We start from the raw sequence: 19,526 nt of genomic DNA on the forward strand, positions 1-19,526 counted from the left end.
TGGTTGAAAAAGACGGCACCCCACTAGTCCTGCGGGCTTGCCTGGTGACGCTCCACCCCTAAAAAGGCGTGAGTAAAAGGTATGGACTGGTGGTCCATGATGTGTAAGGGGGATAACCCCAGCATAAATGGTAGAACCGATTGGATTGGCCACGGTGCCGTTTGGCTCATCAGGTGGGCAGGGCAGCTTAGGTTAGTCACCACTGCCTGCCCTTGGATCGCCTTTAAGTTAACCCACCAAGTTGGCATACTCCTTGTATGTAATAAACCTGCAGCAAACTGTTTTCCAACAAAACACTTGTGTGGGCTGTATATTTTGCGCAGCATGACCATTTACTGCTAAGCGGGGGGTGTTGCCGATATCGGCACTAAGCTCTTGTGCCTTCGCTCAGAGTGAAGACTGCCAAACTGAGGTGCTCTGCCCATCAGGCTGGAGGGAGGACCTCCTCCCTCCTGGCCACAAAACTCAGGAATTCATTACCTCTTGATATTGACAGACAGGTGTCATTTCTTTTTAGGCAGCAGCCCAAAATCTAAGTAGAGCTGGGCAATAACTCAAATGTTGGCTATACAGTCAGATCCTGACAGCCCATGAAGTTTCCAGATTATTTGACGCCCTCTCATCCTTCTTAGAGGAGGACAAGATGGTTAGGGCTGCTAAGGGCAGGAGAGAAGTCAATCAGTGATAGGGGGAAATGTGACCGACGAGGATGACATAGGAAACAGGGAAAGCGGTACAGTGAAGTGAAGATGAATAACAGAGCAAGAGGAGTAAGGATATACAGCACAGCATGAGTAGAAGGGATAGGAAAGGAAGGGGTATGTGTGATGGGAGTGGGGGACTTGTCAGTGGCAGCATCCTCCTTAGAAACGTTTTGTGCAGCGCAAAACAGCAAGCCACCTTGCTGTGCTGCATGAAATGGAAGGGTCAGCAATGCACCGTATTCACCGTTATACAGCGCATTCTTGTCTGTTCCTAGTGCTGGGTCACTTTTAGCTGCATAGCGCCACCGCTGGCACCCTTGCGTCATGTTGCAAGGGTGCTTGCATTGTAAGCAGGATTGTTTTTATGCAGGAATGGACACCTCCATGCAGGGCCGGACTGAGAACCACAACCGGCCCTGGCAATGTGCTCGGCCTCCAACCCCCTCCCCCCCCCCCCCCCCTCCCCCCCCCGGTTTTCGGCCGATTTTGTTACAGGGTCGATTTTGCAGCTATGCAGAAAAAACGGCCCTGTAACAAAAAACGGCCCCCAGGGGCCCAAAACTGGCCCCCACCAGTGCGGCGCACTGGGGGATTGCCCGGTGCCCGCTACGGCCAGTCCGGCCCTGCCTCCATGCACAAAAACAATGCTGAGAGGCATTTTCTTCTTTCTATGCATGGTGCACAATGCAACACGCGTAGAAAGAGGTAAAAACAAGTAAAAATAAAGAAATTGCTCCTTGTTACAAATCACCTGGGGAGGCATAGCAATTTGAGGCATTCTCAAGTCTACCACAATTGGTAAACCTGGGGATGCACCAAAATCCATGGGTGGATGCGTGGGAACACCCACGCTCTACCCATGGAACGTCACTCTGCTGATTTGCGCTGTCTTGTGCTACTCTAGCTTTATCAATCCATACAGGGACACGCAAGCTGGCCTTGCGTGGCTCGATAAATCTCACTTAAGTTCTGTGTCACCCTTGCGCCCCCCTGTATGGTACAAGGGCAACGCAAAACCTTGATAAATATGGGTCAGCTGTTTCAAACCTGCCCTCGCTAGTTTTGATCCTCAGATCGGGAAATGTTACTTTTTCTTTGCTGTGTGTCTGTGTGAAACCCAAATGATCATCCTGGCTGTTGATCCAGGTCAACAAGTTCAATAACTCTTCTATAGTACCAGTCCAAATGCCTAGAACTAGGCCTGGGCGGTAAATTCTGTTCCGCTCGTGGAATTTGCAGAATTTGGGTAATTTCGCGTTCTGCGGAGAACGCGGAATTGCCCAAAAATCTGCGTTCCACGGCTTCCCGGAATGTTTTGCTTGTTCGCGTTCTCAAAATGCGTGTTTGCGAGATATTTCCCCCCGAGCATGCAAACAGCGTTCGCAAACTGGAAAAAAGCATCGCGAACAAGCAATTCCGTGGAGATTTTTTACAGTTTTGCAGAGCTTTGCGTAGCGCGACTATGCAAATTCCGCCCACCCCTACCTAGAACATCGTCTGTGTAGGGCTTCTGCATTTGCTCTTAAATTCTGTGTCATGTAGCTTCACTATAGATGAATGAAAACTCAAATTGCGCATCTTGTATGTTGGTTAAACTTTACCCTGATGTTGCACCAATCAAAGTGCCACTAATCTGCCACTAGTACTGCTGCTGGTATTCAAACAATTTTCGTGAAAGTGATCTCCATGCAATGCCTTGCTAAATAGACTAGTGTAAAACCCTTTCCGTCTCCAATAAGGCTTTGTCCACTTCTATCAAGGTAGCACCATGTGTCCAGGATTAGTGCTCTCTCAGCCTATATAGCAGTGATTCCCTGGTTAAAACAGCCAAGTCCATCAAGCTGTAGCTGCCAAGAGGCTGAGTTTCTGACTGAAACCTATCCCCATTCACCAGGATTTTGTATTTTACCAAAACTACATAATAACAGGCCTCCATCACCAGATCATCCCAAAGTCCACTAATGATCCTACATGTGGATTTGGTTGCGAGATTCTAGTGTAACTGCAGCAAAACTATGTAATTCACCAATCAAGCTACCTGACTAAAAAATTGTGATGAAAAGCATACCCTAAGAAGATACTTTGAAAGGCTTACAGCTGAGCCCTGAATTCTCACAGGGATGCACTGTTGGAACCGAAAGAAAACAGGGAGGATGATACAATGACCCCTTACATGCTAATGTGAAATCAGATTCAATAAAATATTAAAAAGAGCAGGAAATCTTCATTGTGGGGAAGGTGCTGTTGCAGCAGCCTGGAGTTTGCAGTCAAGCAGGGTGCATATATCAAAGATCAGTTACTTCACTGCTAACAGCGTCCTACATCAAGACCGGTGTCTAGTGTGCTGGGGCTACACCCTAAGAGGCATCATTTCCCTGTGACAAATGAGATATGTGCCATCCAATTGAGGTACCAAAACTGTGACATTAACTCTGGCAAAATCTGGGCACTAATGCGATCAGGGAGGGATTTTTGTGTGGTTCATACAACGAGTTCCCATCATGTGAGAGAGCAGGGTTGGCTTGTCAATGAGAACCATGCTATGGGCTTTAGGAATTTTGTAATGACAACAAAATACCTGGGGTGGGTTTTCAAGCAAATGGTGAAATAAGGAATACAGGGATGTTTGTTTTTATTGCTGCACTGAGTTTATTATTTTATTATGAAATAGCACATCAATTGGTCAGTATGGAATGGAGCCAAATATTTATAAACTTTACAGGGTCTGGACATTTGTTACTGATCATTATGGCGTATGCCTTGTAGAATGTGGCGAATAAATCAGTTCTCATGAGATAACTATTTCTCTCTACAAAAGTAATGTAAAATTCAAACATATGGAGAAAATAGTTTAATATCCCGGTATTGGTCCTGACAAAAGCATTAGAGAAGTGTAAGAGTAGAGAAACACGTTGACCATATGGTGAAACTTTTTTTAAATATGTTTTTAATTAGTTGAGTGCTAAAGGATGAAAATAATGTTTCTGATGTTTTGTAAGTTTAGAATAATTTTAAGTTTTAACTTGATGACTAGAGCTTCTATTTCCCACAATGTAGGAGAGTGCAGTTCAGGGACAAAATAAAAGGTGTAAGAACCAGCGCTGTTTAAAATCTAGGAGCAGCAGTTGCTGAAATAAGCACTAGGGGCAGTGTACCCTGGGGAATGGTGTACCTGGTAGTTGATCTTCTTGAAAATGGTTCCACTGATGACACAGAAGCAGATCCTGTTCAAGAGTGTGGACATTGTTGACCTGCGGGAGCTCTGACCTTCCTCCTTTCTTCCTGGTGACTGGGGTCTGCCCAGGCCACTGGCAATGTGAAGAGCTAATAAGCACTTGCAGAATTCCTCCCTATTCCTTCCATTCGCAGGAACTGGTCGAAGCACTAGCAAATGTCTATACTGTGTGGGGAGGCCATTGATCCTCCTGCTGGCCAGCAAAGTAATTAACTGGGCCCAATAAGGGGGGCAAAGGACTGGAACTTGCTTTTGAGCTGAGCTAGGGAAATATGACAATTCTCCAAGTGCCATAAGGAGTACAATTATTACAAACAGGACTTTGGATCTGCACTCAGGTGATATGTTTGTCCTAAGATTGATACCGGACGAATTTCTGAAGGCCTACATAGGTCGGAACTGTGCTGTGGCTCAGATTTCACCCACAATGTGTAAACCAGTAAAGCATACAGACCTTTCAGTAATCATTACAAAGGTACCCTATGCATGCCCACTCGCATTAAACAGGGCCTATATCAGGTTAGCACCAATCCCTGAAGGCTCCCTTCTATGACAACCCATTTGTGCACAGATGTGGAGCTTGACTGAAGTCCCATACGCTCAGCCTGCACAGATGCGCACAGGCATGTGACTGACTATGTGAACAAGCGTAACCAGGCCACAGCCTCTTAACCCAGCTACAATGAAGTGGCCTTCTCTTAAAAGGTGGACACTGGTAGTTAGCACTCTCATTCCATTTCCGCAGAATTTACTTTGAGTGAGGCTCATTAGGTGAGATAAACAGTAAACATAAAAAAACAGGCAGTGAAAAAGCAAGAAATCTAGGGGAATTGAGTGGGCAAAAGCCAAATTGCTATACTCATCCTAGGAAATACACAGTAAACCTACAAATATCAAAATATGAATTCTTTAGATCTGGGGTTTTGTAACTTTGTTGCCCCATGATAGGAGATGGTTGAGTGAATGTACCACTGTATCCAAGCAATGGGCCTTTTGCAAATGCCATTAAGAATGAACTGAGGACCACATTCTATAGCGATGTCCTTACTTCTTCAGAGCATGACATTTACACTTAAGGGAGTGTTCAAAAGTTTAAACATTTGTAGGTCTAAATAGGCCATGTTATTCTCATATCAAAGAATATAGAATGGAATTAAAATTAACCCTCCAGATACATTTCGCAACTGGCAAGTGTATAAACAAAACTGTTAAATCACCAATATTTGTGAATTGTCTTGAGAGCTAGAGTTTACCACTTTAGATTTCATCCATCTACTGAGATTCCTCAAGGAAAATGTTCCTGAACTGGGCACCAGCATACCAAATTGTTGTATGGAATATACAACCATTTAAAATGTTCAAAATTCAATAAGAGTTAATTTGATTTGCAGACAAACCAGCGTATATCCTATTTGTCAGCATTTGCATTTCTTACATGAAGGATTGACTACTTCAGGAACCCTAATTTCTTTTGCAGAGTTTAAAAGTTCAGTCATGTCTGGGGCTTTTTGCACCATTTTCACTGAGTCGATTAAGACACGCCATTGCTGACCCATGAGATTATGGTCCCCAATGCCGTATTACATTAAATAGTCTTTAGTTTTCACACAATGCCTGGCAGAAAGCCAATTACCTCCCATAAAGTAAATAATAAATGTTATAAAAACCCTATCAATTGGGCTCACTTACTTCTTGTAGCAAGAGTGGAACACACTGAGTCATGTCACCAGAGCATTGGTTGTATATCAAAATATAGACAGCATAGATTTCATGCTGCCAAAATATTGTGGCCAAAACATCAGAGGTACGTATAGGTTTACCTTACTTAACTCAACATCCATGTACCTTGATGACATATACGTGTATTAAAGTTGTGCCCTAAATTAACTATAGCTTGCACCCTCGCCATACACCCCTAATTACTTCACGTATTACATCACTCATGACATGTTCTGTGACACCAAATATAACACAAATGCAACATCTGAAATGAGGCCATTGATCACACCACTGTGCATTGCGAGGGAGTGAGTTATAGTTAATTTAGAGCACAAGTTACTTGAGATAACTATAACTGGGGAATTCAGTGGTTTTGTTAATTTAAAATGGTATGTTTTAACTTACAATTTCATCTAACTAGAACGTCCCATTAACCTTTGTTTTTTTCAGTGAATTTCTAAGGGGTTGTTTTTAAATGCAGAGTAGGATATTATTACTGTGACTAGTAGGGAGTAGAGAGGGACTGCCCTATCTGTGGAAATCCTCTCCCCAGTGTGGCAAGTGTGCGCAGCAGGGTGTGTGGAGAGACTGGCCTCTCCCCTGACACCGCTACCGAGGGCGAGAGCTGTGTGCAGTAGAATGTAGAGAGGGACTGGCCTATTCCCTGACACCGCTACCCAGGGCGAGAGCTGTGCGCAGTAGAATGTAGGGAGGGACTGGCCTCTCCCCTAACACCGCTACCCAGGGCGAGAGCTGTGCACTGTAGAATGTAGGGAGGGACTGACCTCTCCATTGAGACCTTTCCCCAGGGTGAGAGGTGTGCGTAGTAGGGTGTAGGGAGGGACAGGCCTCTCTGCTGAAACCTCTCCCAGAATGGCAGGCTTGCATAGCAGGGTGTGGAGATGGACTGGTTGAAATGGACTCTCCACTGACACCTTGCCTCTAGGCGACGGGTGTGCATAGTAGGGTGTAGGGAGGGACTGGCCTCTCCCCTGACACCGCTACCAAGGGCGAGAGCTGTGTGCATTAGAATGTAGAGAGGGACTGGCCTATTCCCTGACACCGCTACCAAGGGCGAGAGCTGTGCGCAGTAGAATGTAGAGAGGGACTGGCCTCTACCCTGACACCGCTACCCAGGGCAAGGTCTGTAAACAGTAGAATGTAGGGAGGGACTGACCTCTCCATTGAGACCTTTCCCCAAGGTGAGAGGTGTGCGTAGTAGGGTGTAGGGAGGGACAGGCCTCTCTGCTGAGACCTCTCCCAGAACGGCAGGGTGTAGAGCTGGACTGGTTGTACTGGCCTCTCCACTGACACCTCTCCCCTAGGCGACGGGTGTGCATAGTAGGATGTAGGGAGGGACTGGCCTCTCTTTCGAAATTTTCCCATGAACTACAGAGGTATTGCAACATTTTTCCAAAAGAATTTACAGTTTGCTTCATCACACTACTAATGCCTAATAGACCTCCCCTCAATTTTTAGGGGACCAGGAAGCCTTTACTCTGGCTCCTTATATAGTTGTTTTCTTATATATGTGGATTAGATAATGAAGTGCTCTCCCTGGGGAACTCAAGTTAGGAAGCAGAGACCATTAACAACATTAATTACTAAAAAAAAACTATATAAACAAAGGTTTACATGGGAGTTCCAAAGGATTAGTGTTGCCCGTTTGCTCTTACTTATGGATCACCTCTGAAAGGTGAGTGACTTGTTGGGTATGGTGAATGGTCCTTGTCATGTACAACATGCAATGAAATTACTTTCACTTACAGAGCTAGGCTACAAAATACTTACATTTTCAGGCTAAATGCCCTGCCGTCCATTGGTCCACAAACAAGCAAATCAGAGAGATAGCTTTATAACATGTACACTGTTAACTATGGCTCTTAAATATGACCATTAGCAATAATACCTTTTCTGAGGCGCATGCAGATTCCATACATTTCTAAAAGTATACATATCTTTGCAGCCACCCCTATGCTCATGGGTATGTATGACAGACATTTGTAAAAACAAAAAGAAATGCATGAAGTGAGGGAAGGAGGGAAGGAAGGAAAAGGGAAGGAAGGCAGGGGAGAAAAGAGAATAAAAGAGAGGGAATAAATAGAAGGAGAAAAGATGTGAAAAAGGAAGGAAGGAAATGAGAAAAGTAGGAAAATGGGAAATTTGGAGAAGGGAATTCAGGAGACTAGGAAAGATGAAAATAAAGAGAGAAGGATAATAAGAGAAGCAAAGGAAAAACGAGGTGGAACAGGAGGTAATGAGAGAAGGGAATGCATGAGAGAAGGAGAAGGACTACATAAAAAGAAGAGCAGAAGGGGAAAGGTAAGAAAATGGGGGAGGCAGTAAGGCAAGAATGGATACATAACAGAAAAGATTATAGAAAAAAAGGTGAGGAATAAATGAAATGAGAAAAGAAGACAATGAAAGGAGAAAGGGAAAGGAGAAAATATTCAGAAAGGCGAAAATGGGAAATGAAAAAGGAAGGCGAAAAAAGGTGAAAGGAAAGAATAAAAAGGAGAGATGGGAAGAAGGAAAAGAGAAAAAGAAAGGAGAAAAAGCAAGAGAAGGAATAGAGAAAAGACAAAGAAATTAGAAAACAGGAGAAGAGAAACAGGAGACATAGAAGAAGAGATAGAAAAGAAAAAAGAAAACACAAAAACTAACACATACAAGGTGCACAACAAATATTCCTACAAAACTGAAATGTGTTTCACATTAGCCTCTTGATTCACAGTGAGAGGCAGCCTACGACTTTGAAAACAAGCATTGGTAAATGCATAGTTTTTCGCCTGTTATTAATAATAAGCTATTTTTTGTTGCAAGTTGTAGCTTGGTGAATAGTTGTGCAATATAAGTTACTGAAACTCTGTTCAAGTGTTTTGACTTGTTTTTTTTAGAAAGGCAATATATTGTGCTGTTACTGTTGGTATTATAAAGTGGGGATATTTGTTAAATGGGGTAGTGCTATGTATGGTGGCAGAGTGGTGGGAACACATATAATTGCCTTTGGTGCCATAAGAATCTAAGTCCCAGCCCTAAGGCTACCTTCTAGCCATCAAAAGAGCTTGCTTATCGTGGGCATTGGCAGAGCGCTTTCTGTACTAGAGTAGCAGGGGTTCAGTAGGTCTGGGTTCAGATGAATTGACAGTTACTGCAACAGAAGAATAGCAGGGGGTGCTGCTAGTCTAGATGCGGGGACGCTGATAGAGCCCTCCCTGAATTAAAAATGCATGAAGAATCTAAACTGAGAAGAGTTGTCAGACCCCTTTTGTTTTGTAGTTTTTTACATTACGCAAATTTGGTCCAAATGCGTTAAGAATGCTTTACATGAGCATCAAGCTCCATTATTAAAGAACAGATTCAGGAATTAAGCGATTAAGAATCCTGCCTAGATTCCCAGAATGTAATAGAGTTGACGCGGGGACTCAAAACCAAGTCCTACAGTTCCGAAGTCGCCAGATCTGCACATTAGCCCACGTCTCTTTCACAATACTGCGTGGCACGAGGCCTAACTAAACTGAGCGTTACAACAAACAAATGATGGACGGAATGCTGACAATGCATACATTCTCCCCCAGTCAAGAGATCTGGGTTAAATCCATCGTTCTTTTGCCCACTACACCACCCCAGTTTAGACATGGCCATATGCAAATCAGTCTTGACCCTGTGCCTCATGGGAACAGTCCAGCCCGAACTGCCAAGCCATGTCTTCCCTGGACCGGAATCAAGCATCCTAGGACCGGTTTCTGGCTATCAGCCGTCATCAGCCAGGATAGCTTGACTCCAGTGGCGTAGTGAGCACGGGTCCCACGTCTGGGAATACCCATCCCACTTAGGGCGAAAAGCGTTACAACAAACAAATGATGGACGGAATGCTGACAATGCTCCCCCAGTCAAGAGATCTGGGTTAAATCCATCGTTCTTTTGCCCACTACACCACCCCAGTTTAGACATGGCCATATGCAAATCAGTCTTGACCCTGTGCCTCATGGGAACAGTCCAGCCCGAACTGCCAAGCCATGTCTTCCCTGGACCGGAATCAAGCATCCTAGGACCGGTTTCTGGCTATCAGCCGTCATCAGCCAGGATAGCTTGACTCTAGTGGCGTAGTGAGCACGGGTCCCACGTCTGGGAATACCCATCCCACTTAGGGCGAAAAGCGTTACAACAAACAAATGATGGACGGAATGCTGACAATGCATACATTCTCCCCCAGTCAAGAGATCTGGGTTAAATCCATCGTTCTTTTGCCCACTACACCACCCCAGTTTAGACATGGCCATATGCAAATCAGTCTTGACCCTGTGCCTCATGGGAACAGTCCAGCCCGAACTGCCAAGCCATGTCTTCCCTGGACCGGAATCAAGCATCCTAGGACCGGTTTCTGGCTATCAGCCGTCATCAGCCAGGATAGCTTGACTCCAGTGGCGTAGTGAGCACGGGTCCCACGTCTGGGAATACCCATCCCACTTAGGGCGAAAAGCGTTACAACAAACAAATGATGGACGGAATGCTGACAATGCATACATTCTCCCCCAGTCAAGAGATCTGGGTTAAATCCATCGTTCTTTTGCCCACTACACCACCCCAGTTTAGACATGGCCGTATGCAAATCAGTCTTGACCCTGTGCCTCATGGGAACAGTCCAGCCCGAACTGCCAAGCCATGTCTTCCCTGGACCGGAATCAAGCATCCTAGGACCGGTTTCTGGCTATCAGCCGTCATCAGCCAGGATAGCTTGACTCCAGTGGCGTAGTGAGCACGGGTCCCACGTCTGGGAATACCCATCCCACTTAGGGCGAAAAGCGTTACAACAAACAAATGATGGACGGAATGCTGACAATGCATACATTCTACCCCAGTCAAGAGATCTGGGTTAAATCCATCGTTCTTTTGCCCACTACACCACCCCAGTTTAGACATGGCCATATGCAAATCAGTCTTGACCCTGTGCCTCATGGGAACAGTCCAGCCCGAACTACCAAGCCATGTCTTCCCTGGACCGGAATCAAGCATCCTAGGACCGGTTTCTGGCTATCAGCCGTCATCAGCCAGGATAGCTTGACTCCAGTGGCGTAGTGAGCACGGGTCCCACGTCTGGGAATACCCATCCCACTTAGGGCGAAAAGCGTTACAACAAACAAATGATGGACGGAATGCTGACAATGCATACATTCTAACCCAGTCAAGAGATCTGGGTTAAATCCATCGTTCTTTTGCCCACTACACCACCCCAGTTTAGACATGGCCATATGCAAATCAGTCTTGACCCTGTGCCTCATGGGAACAGTCCAGCCCGAACTGCCAAGCCATGTCTTCCCTGGACCGGAATCAAGCATCCTAGGACCGGTTTCTGGCTATCAGCCGTCATCAGCCAGGATAGCTTGACTCCAGTGGCGTAGTGAGCACGGGTCCCACGTCTGGGAATACCCATCCCACTTAGGGCGAAAAGCGTTACAACAAACAAATGATGGACGGAATGCTGACAATGCATACATTCTCCCCCAGTCAAGAGATCTGGGTTAAATCCATCGTTCTTTTGCCCACTACACCACCCCAGTTTAGACATGGCCATATGCAAATCAGTCTTGACCCTGTGCCTCATGGGAACAGTCCAGCCCGAACTGCCAAGCCATGTCTTCCCAGATCTCTTGACTGGGGGAGAATCTCTGCATTGTCAGCCTTCCGTCCATCAATTGTTTGTTGTAACGCTTTTCGCCCTAAGTGGGATGGGTATTCCCAGACGTGGGACCCGTGCTCACTACGCCACTGGAGTCAAGCTATCCTGGCTGATGACGGCTGATAGCCAGAAACCGGTCCTAGGATGCTTGATTCCGGTCCAGGGAAGACATGGCTTGGCAGTTCGGACTGGAGTGTTCCCATGAGGCACAGGGTCAAGACTGATTTGCATATGGCCATGTCTGAACTGGGGTGGCGTAGTGGGCAAAAGAACGATGGATTTAACCCAGATCTCTTGACTGGGGGAGAATGTCTGCATTGTCAGCCTTCCGTCCATCAATTGTTTGTTGTAACGCTTTTCGCCCTAAGTGGGATGGGTATTCCCAGACGTGGGACCCGTGCTCACTACGCCACTGGAGTCAAGCTATCCTGGCTGATGACGGCTGATAGCCAGAAACCGGTCCTAGGATGCTTGATTCCGGTCCAGGGAAGACATGGCTTGGCAGTTCGGACTGGACTGTTCCCATGAGGCACAGGGTCAAGACTGATTTGCATATGGCCATGTCTGAACTGGGGTGGCGTAGTGGGCAAAAGAACGATGGATTTAACCCAGATCTCTTGACTGGGGGAGAATGTCTGCATTGTCAGCCTTCCGTCCATCAATTGTTTGTTGTAACGCTTTTCGCCCTAAGTGGGATGGGTATTCCCAGACGTGGGACCCGTGCTCACTACGCCACTGGAGTCAAGCTATCCTGGCTGATGACGGCTGATAGCCAGAAACCGGTCCTAGGATGCTTGATTCCGGTCCAGGGAAGACATGGCTTGGCAGTTCGGACTGGACTGTTCCCATGAGGCACAGGGTCAAGACTGATTTGCATATGGCCATGTCTGAACTGGGGTGGCGTAGTGGGCAAAAGAACGATGGATTTAACCCAGATCTCTTGACTGGGGGAGAATGTCTGCATTGTCAGCCTTCCGTCCATCAATTGTTTCTTGTAACGCTTTTCGCCCTAAGCGGGATGGGTATTCCCAGACGTGGGACCCGTGCTCACTACGCCACTGGAGTCAAGCTATCCTGGCTGATGACGGCTGATAGCCAGAAACCGGTCCTAGGATGCTTGATTCCGGTCCAGGGAAGACATGGCTTGGCAGTTCGGACTGGACTGTTCCCATGAGGCACAGGGTCAAGACTGATTTGCATATGGCCATGTCTGAACTGGGGTGGCGTAGTGGGCAAAAGAACGATGGATTTAACCCAGATCTCTTGACTGGGGGAGAATGTCTGCATTGTCAGCCTTCCGTCCATCAATTGTTTGTTGTAACGCTTTTCGCCCTAAGTGGGATGGGTATTCCCAGACGTGGGACCCGTGCTCACTACGCCACTGGAGTCAAGCTATCCTGGCTGATGACGGCTGATAGCCAGAAACCGGTCCTAGGATGCTTGATTCCGGTCCAGGGAAGACATGGCTTGGCAGTTCGGACTGGACTGTTCCCATGAGGCACAGGGTCAAGACTGATTTGCATATGGCCATGTCTGAACTGGGGTGGCGTAGTGGGCAAAAGAACGATGGATTTAACCCAGATCTCTTGACTGGGGGAGAATGTCTGCATTGTCAGCCTTCCGTCCATCAATTGTTTGTTGTAACGCTTTTCGCCCTAAGTGGGATGGGTATTCCCAGACGTGGGACCCGTGCTCACTACGCCACTGGAGTCAAGCTATCCTGGCTGATGACGGCTGATAGCCAGAAACCGGTCCTAGGATGCTTGATTCCGGTCCAGGGAAGACATGGCTTGGCAGTTCGGACTGGACTGTTCCCATGAGGCACAGGGTCAAGACTGATTTGCATATGGCCATGTCTGAACTGGGGTGGCGTAGTGGGCAAAAGAACAATGGATTTAACCCAGATCTCTTGACTGGGGGAGAATGTCTGCATTGTCAGCCTTCCGTCCATCAATTGTTTGTTGTAACGCTTTTCGCCCTAAGTGGGATGGGTATTCCCAGACGTGGGACCCGTGCTCACTACGCCACTGGAGTCAAGCTATCCTGGCTGATGACGGCTGATAGCCAGAAACCGGTCCTAGGATGCTTGATTCCGGTCCAGGGAAGACATGGCTTGGCAGTTCGGACTGGACTGTTCCCATGAGGCACAGGGTCATGACTGATTTGCATATGGCCATGTCTGAACTGGGGTGGCGTAGTGGGCAAAAGAACGATGGATTTAACCCAGATCTCTTGACTGGGGGAGAATGTCTGCATTGTCAGCCTTCCGTCCATCAATTGTTTGTTGTAACGCTTTTCGCCCTAAGTGGGATGGGTATTCCCAGACGTGGGACCCGTGCTCACTACGCCACTGGAGTCAAGCTATCCTGGCTGATGACGGCTGATAGCCAGAAACCGGTCCTAGGATGCTTGATTCCGGTCCAGGGAAGACATGGCTTGGCAGTTCGGACTGGACTGTTCCCATGAGGCACAGGGTCAAGACTGATTTGCATATGGCCATGTCTGAACTGGGGTGGCGTAGTGGGCAAAAGAACGATGGATTTAACCCAGATCTCTTGACTGGGGGAGAATGTCTGCATTGTCAGCCTTCCGTCCATCAATTGTTTGTTGTAACGCTTTTCGCCCTAAGTGGGATGGGTATTCCCAGACGTGGGACCCGTGCTCACTACGCCACTGGAGTCAAGCTATCCTGGCTGATGACGGCTGATAGCCAGAAACCGGTCCTAGGATGCTTGATTCCGGTCCAGGGAAGACATGGCTTGGCAGTTCGGACTGGACTGTTCCCATGAGGCACAGGGTCAAGACTGATTTGCATATGGCCATGTCTGAACTGGGGTGGCGTAGTGGGCAAAAGAACGATGGATTTAACCCAGATCTCTTGACTGGGGGAGAATGTCTGCATTGTCAGCCTTCCGTCCATCAATTGTTTGTTGTAACGCTTTTCGCCCTAAGTGGGATGGGTATTCCCAGACGTGGGACCCGTGCTCACTACGCCACTGGAGTCAAGCTATCCTGGCTGATGACGGCTGATAGCCAGAAACCGGTCCTAGGATGCTTGATTCCGGTCCAGGGAAGACATGGCTTGGCAGTTCGGACTGGACTGTTCCCATGAGGCACAGGGTCAAGACTGATTTGCATATGGCCATGTCTGAACTGGGGTGGCGTAGTGGGCAATAGAACGATGGATTTAACCCAGATCTCTTGACTGGGGGAGAATGTCTGCATTGTCAGCCTTCCGTCCATCAATTGTTTGTTGTAACGCCTTTCGCTCTAAGTGGGATGGGTATTCCCAGACGTGGGACCCGTGCTCACTACGCCACTGGAGTCAAGCTATCCTGGCTGATGACGGCTGATAGCCAGAAACCGGTCCTAGGATGCTTGATTCCGGTCCAGGGAAGACATGGCTTGGCAGTTCGGACTGGACTGTTCCCATGAGGCACAGGGTCAAGACTGATTTGCATATGGCCATGTCTGAACTGGGGTGGCGTAGTGGGCAAAAGAACGATGGATTTAACCCAGATCTCTTGACTGGGGGAGAATGTCTGCATTGTCAGCCTTCCGTCCATCAATTGTTTGTTGTAACGCTTTTCGCCCTAAGTGGGATGGGTATTCCCAGACGTGGGACCCGTGCTCACTACGCCACTGGAGTCAAGCTATCCTGGCTGATGACGGCTGATAGCCAGAAACCGGTCCTAGGATGCTTGATTCCGGTCCAGGGAAGACATGGCTTGGCAGTTCGGACTGGACTGTTCCCATGAGGCACAGGGTCAAGACTGATTTGCATATGGCCATGTCTGAACTGGGGTGGCGTAGTGGGCAAAAGAACGATGGATTTAACCCAGATCTCTTGACTGGGGGAGAATGTCTGCATTGTCAGCCTTCCGTCCATCAATTGTTTGTTGTAACGCTTTTCGCCCTAAGTGGGATGGGTATTCCCAGACGTGGGACCCGTGCTCACTACGCCACTGGAGTCAAGCTATCCTGGCTGATGACGGCTGATAGCCAGAAACCGGTCCTAGGATGCTTGATTCCGGTCCAGGGAAGACATGGCTTGGCAGTTCGGACTGGACTGTTCCCATGAGGCACAGGGTCAAGACTGATTTGCATATGGCCATGTCTGAACTGGGGTGGCGTAGTGGGCAAAAGAACGATGGATTTAACCCAGATCTCTTGACTGGGGGAGAATGTCTGCATTGTCAGCCTTCCGTCCATCAATTGTTTGTTGTAACGCTAACTAAACTGAGAGCGCGGTGACTGGTCAGAGTGTCGACTCTGTAGCGCTTCGACGAGCAGAGCCAGAATTCGAAGGAGCACAGGCCAGCCCTTGTGGAATGAGAGCCTTCTAGTAAAACGTAAAGGGGGCTGTGAGTCTGCACATCGTGATTGAGGAACGCTGATAGGGCTGGGGCAGTAGAGTAGTAGCAGGGGTGACGTTAGGGTCGTGGCAATGCTGTTCAAGGACCAGAATAGCAGAAGCAACAACAGTTGTGGACTGAGGAGCATTGGCAGAGCGCTCTCTGTACTAGAGTAGCAGGGGTTCAGCAGGTCTGGGCTCAGATGAATTGACAGAGTTACTGCAACAGAAAAATAGCAGGGTGTGCGGCTAGTCTAGATATGGGAACACTGACAGAGCAAATTTGGTCCAAATGCATTAAAGTGCTTTACATTAGCTTCAGGTTCCATTACTCAAAATCCGACTTTTTCAGGAACGGCGAGATTAAGAAATTTGCCTAGAATCACAGGATGTAGTTGAGTCAACGCCGGGACTCCAAACCAAGGGGCATATCAGCAAGCTGGCGATAAAATATTATTGGCGCTTTAGCGTCCGTTTTCGGACGAAAAGCGGCGATAATTTTATCGCTTAATCAACAAGGTCACGCTAACGCGTGATTCCTTGCTTTAACTCCCTTTCCCATAACGCCCACCTTTGCATCTCTAATGAGATGCAAAGTGGGCGTTCCGTCCCAAAATAACTGGAGAAATGTCGCTAACCGACATTTCTCCAATTATCAAGGGAATCGCTAACAGGCATAGCGATCAGAACAGTAGCGCTAACCACAGTTAACGCTACTTTCCTTACGCCTGCTTTCACCCCCCCGACTTAGCCATTATATCCAATGTAAGGTGGATATAATGACTAAGTATGCCCTGCCTTATCAGCAAGCTAACGCCAAAATGTGTGAGATTATCACTGGATTTCCAGCGATAATCTCACTTTTAGCTGTTAGAGCGAGGAATTTTATCGCTTTTGAGATAAGCGTTGCTGATAGCACGCTATCTCAGCAATAAAATTCCACGACAGCCGGCGATAATTATCCTAGCGCTAAGTGCGCTTAGCGATAATTATCGCCGGTCCTTGCTGATCTGTCCCCAAGTCATGTAGTTCCGAAGTTGGCAACTCTGCACATCAGCACGCATTTCTTTCACGATGTTTAATGCCCTGGTGTAGTGAGCACTGAATGAGCTTTGCGTAGCATAGAAGACGCAGAGATGGTGGCTAAAAGTATGCAGCGCATAGAATCGTCCAGAAGTCATACGCATTAAGAGGTGAAGTGGGAGGATGTTGTGATCAGTTTTGGATTGGGATTAAAAATCGGCCCAGGCTCGCAAAAAAAAAAGTGGTCCACATATTGCTTTTCTGCAAAACACTGGTTCGGCGAAATTTTATTTAAAAAAAGGGGGAGGGGTTAAAAAATTGCACGGATTAGTTTACACTGGTCAAACACACCTGAAAACAAGTGAGGCCACTTCTGCTCAGGCCCCCTACCCCCGCTCAAGATGCATACATTAATGGGCTGGCCCAACGAGAGAAAGGGAGTGACACCTCCGCCCCTTGATAAAAGCGAGGTAATGGACGCTCATCTACCTCCAGAGAGGCCCATCAGGAACCCACTGGGCCGCTGGCGGCATCGATCAACGCAGAAACCTCCCCCCCCCCCCCCCCCAGCTGCTCAAAAAAGCAGCCCACAGCTGGGATTCGGGTACCGGCCGCTGGGGGATTGCCCGAGTGCCCACGTTACCAATCCGACGCTGGTTGTGCTAGCTCTGTACTGAAAATGCAAGAGGCACTCAGAGTGAAAAAAAAAATAATTTCAATTTGACAGCACCAAACAGAAGTAATACAACCAAGAGTGGGAGGAGGGCTGGCGTGCAGACGCCCTTCCAGTGTCAAACTGATTTTCATTCTCACGCTCCCTTTTTGTTGCTACACCTTAACCCCCAATGTATGGGTTCCTGGCATAAAGTGTTTCCAATTCCAGCGCAGGTACATTCATGTAAACGACTGAACCCTAGTTTGGAAGCGCAAATTTTTGCACGCGAGGGCATTCTGAGATATGTCTGGCAGTAGGACACAATCAGCTGTGCGAAAGCACGAGGCAGCGCTACATGGCACACGTGTCCAAACCGTGACGAGAGAAATGTGCACTACGGACTAAATACGTCAGCATCTTCTCAAAGCGCTGCCATTCAACGTTCTCCGATATATTCCTGAATCCCTACGTTTGGTCTGCCTTGCATTGAACGAGTCGAGCAAGCAGGGGCGTACCTCAAGGAATATAGGAATTCGCTTGTCTTAATTTTCCTCCTTAAAACTCGTTGGTTGAAATGTACAGGATTAACATTTCTTTTCTACTATACGTTAGCAAAATGCCTGTATCAGAGTTTCAGTTTTCAGAATGTATTTTATGCACTAAATCGTCACTAGATGGAGCCAAAACATCTATTGCAATAAAAAATGATGCAGGGGACTTATTTTGTATTGTCTCGCAATATTACTAAAGAGGTCAGTTTTCGAAAACTAGGCAATGGAAAATATAATGACGTTACAGACGTAATTTAGACGCGATATTTTATTTTATATCGGTAATTGATTATCTTGTTAACTAAATTACCCCACAGCTCACACATCTTATTAAAAATAGTTCCCCTGTGTCCAAGACCCTGACATAAAGGTATCTATGGTCAATCAAACGAGGTGTCCCGTTAGTCGCTAGCAAGCCAGCAGAGAAGTGAAGTGATTTACAGTCGCATTTTAATGCAGAGGCATAAAGAGCCGTAACATGGCTCTTCTCTCTGAAGCTTTCTGGGGCAGCATCACTCGCAGCAGAGAAACCCCAAAGCACTTAGGACACGTCAGCCAAGCATATATTAACATAGGCCTACTTTGCAGGTAACGTCGCACTTTTGCAACAATAACCATAACAATATCTACAGTGTTTAAAGAGCTTCAGAAATGATGTTAATGTTCGTATACTGGAACTGACGAAACCACTCGACCCTCAGTCCCACTCGTGAGTTGGACTCTGAAAGCCATCTTGTTGTTGCGATGCTGACCCTGTGCTTCTGTGCAGCTCTCAAAACTGCCTTTCATCCCTTCCACCCAAATCTCACCTGCATCACTGAACAACAATTCACCCCAGTAATATTTGAATGCCTCTAGTTCCATTTGAAGTTTAAATCCTATACACAAGACTGGAAACCGAATAAACAAGGAGCAAATGTAAGCACTCAAAAACAGCAAGACAGACGCCATAGTGCCAATATCGGCAACAGTTATCACAAAACACATAAGTACATAAATAAAACACACGACACTGTAATGTAAGTGGAGAAATCTTGCTGCAGGTTTATTAGCATAACCAATATGCAAACATGGTGGGTTATCTTACGGGCGATCCCAGGGCAGGCCAGTTCCTATGCCGCCTGCCCGTCTGATAAGCCTAGAGTCACCATGGCAACGCCAACGGGTGTATACCAAATATTGGGAGGGTCCACCCCTCCCATCCGTGGACCACCAGTCCACTTGCTTCACACGCCCCCCCGTGATGGGTGGGCAGAGCATACATGGCAGCCCCCGGTTGCTCAGACCCACAACCGCCTGTCGGCTAACGGGGCGCCGTCGTTCTTCCAGGGGACACGCTAAAACATCCCTGGGTATCCTGGCTTAGCACCCCGCGGTGCTGCTGCATGATGTACCCCTTGGTAGGTGCAGACACTGGATCGCCCTGTAACTCCTCCACAGCCTTGGGAGTGGCCACCGTCACTACCAGGGCCCCCCACCAAGGTAGACCTATTTCCTTACAACCTGCTGCAGCCAAAGCTTCCCCTAGGTCCAGTAGGTCCAGTCTATTCGCAACCCGCAGCTGCCAAGGCTTCACCAAGGTCAAGTACAATTAAATTCATGCCT

The sequence above is a fragment of the Triturus cristatus genome, chromosome 3_1 (assembly GCF_964204655.1).
Source record: "Triturus cristatus chromosome 3_1, aTriCri1.1, whole genome shotgun sequence".
NCBI lineage: Eukaryota > Metazoa > Chordata > Amphibia > Caudata > Salamandridae > Triturus > Triturus cristatus.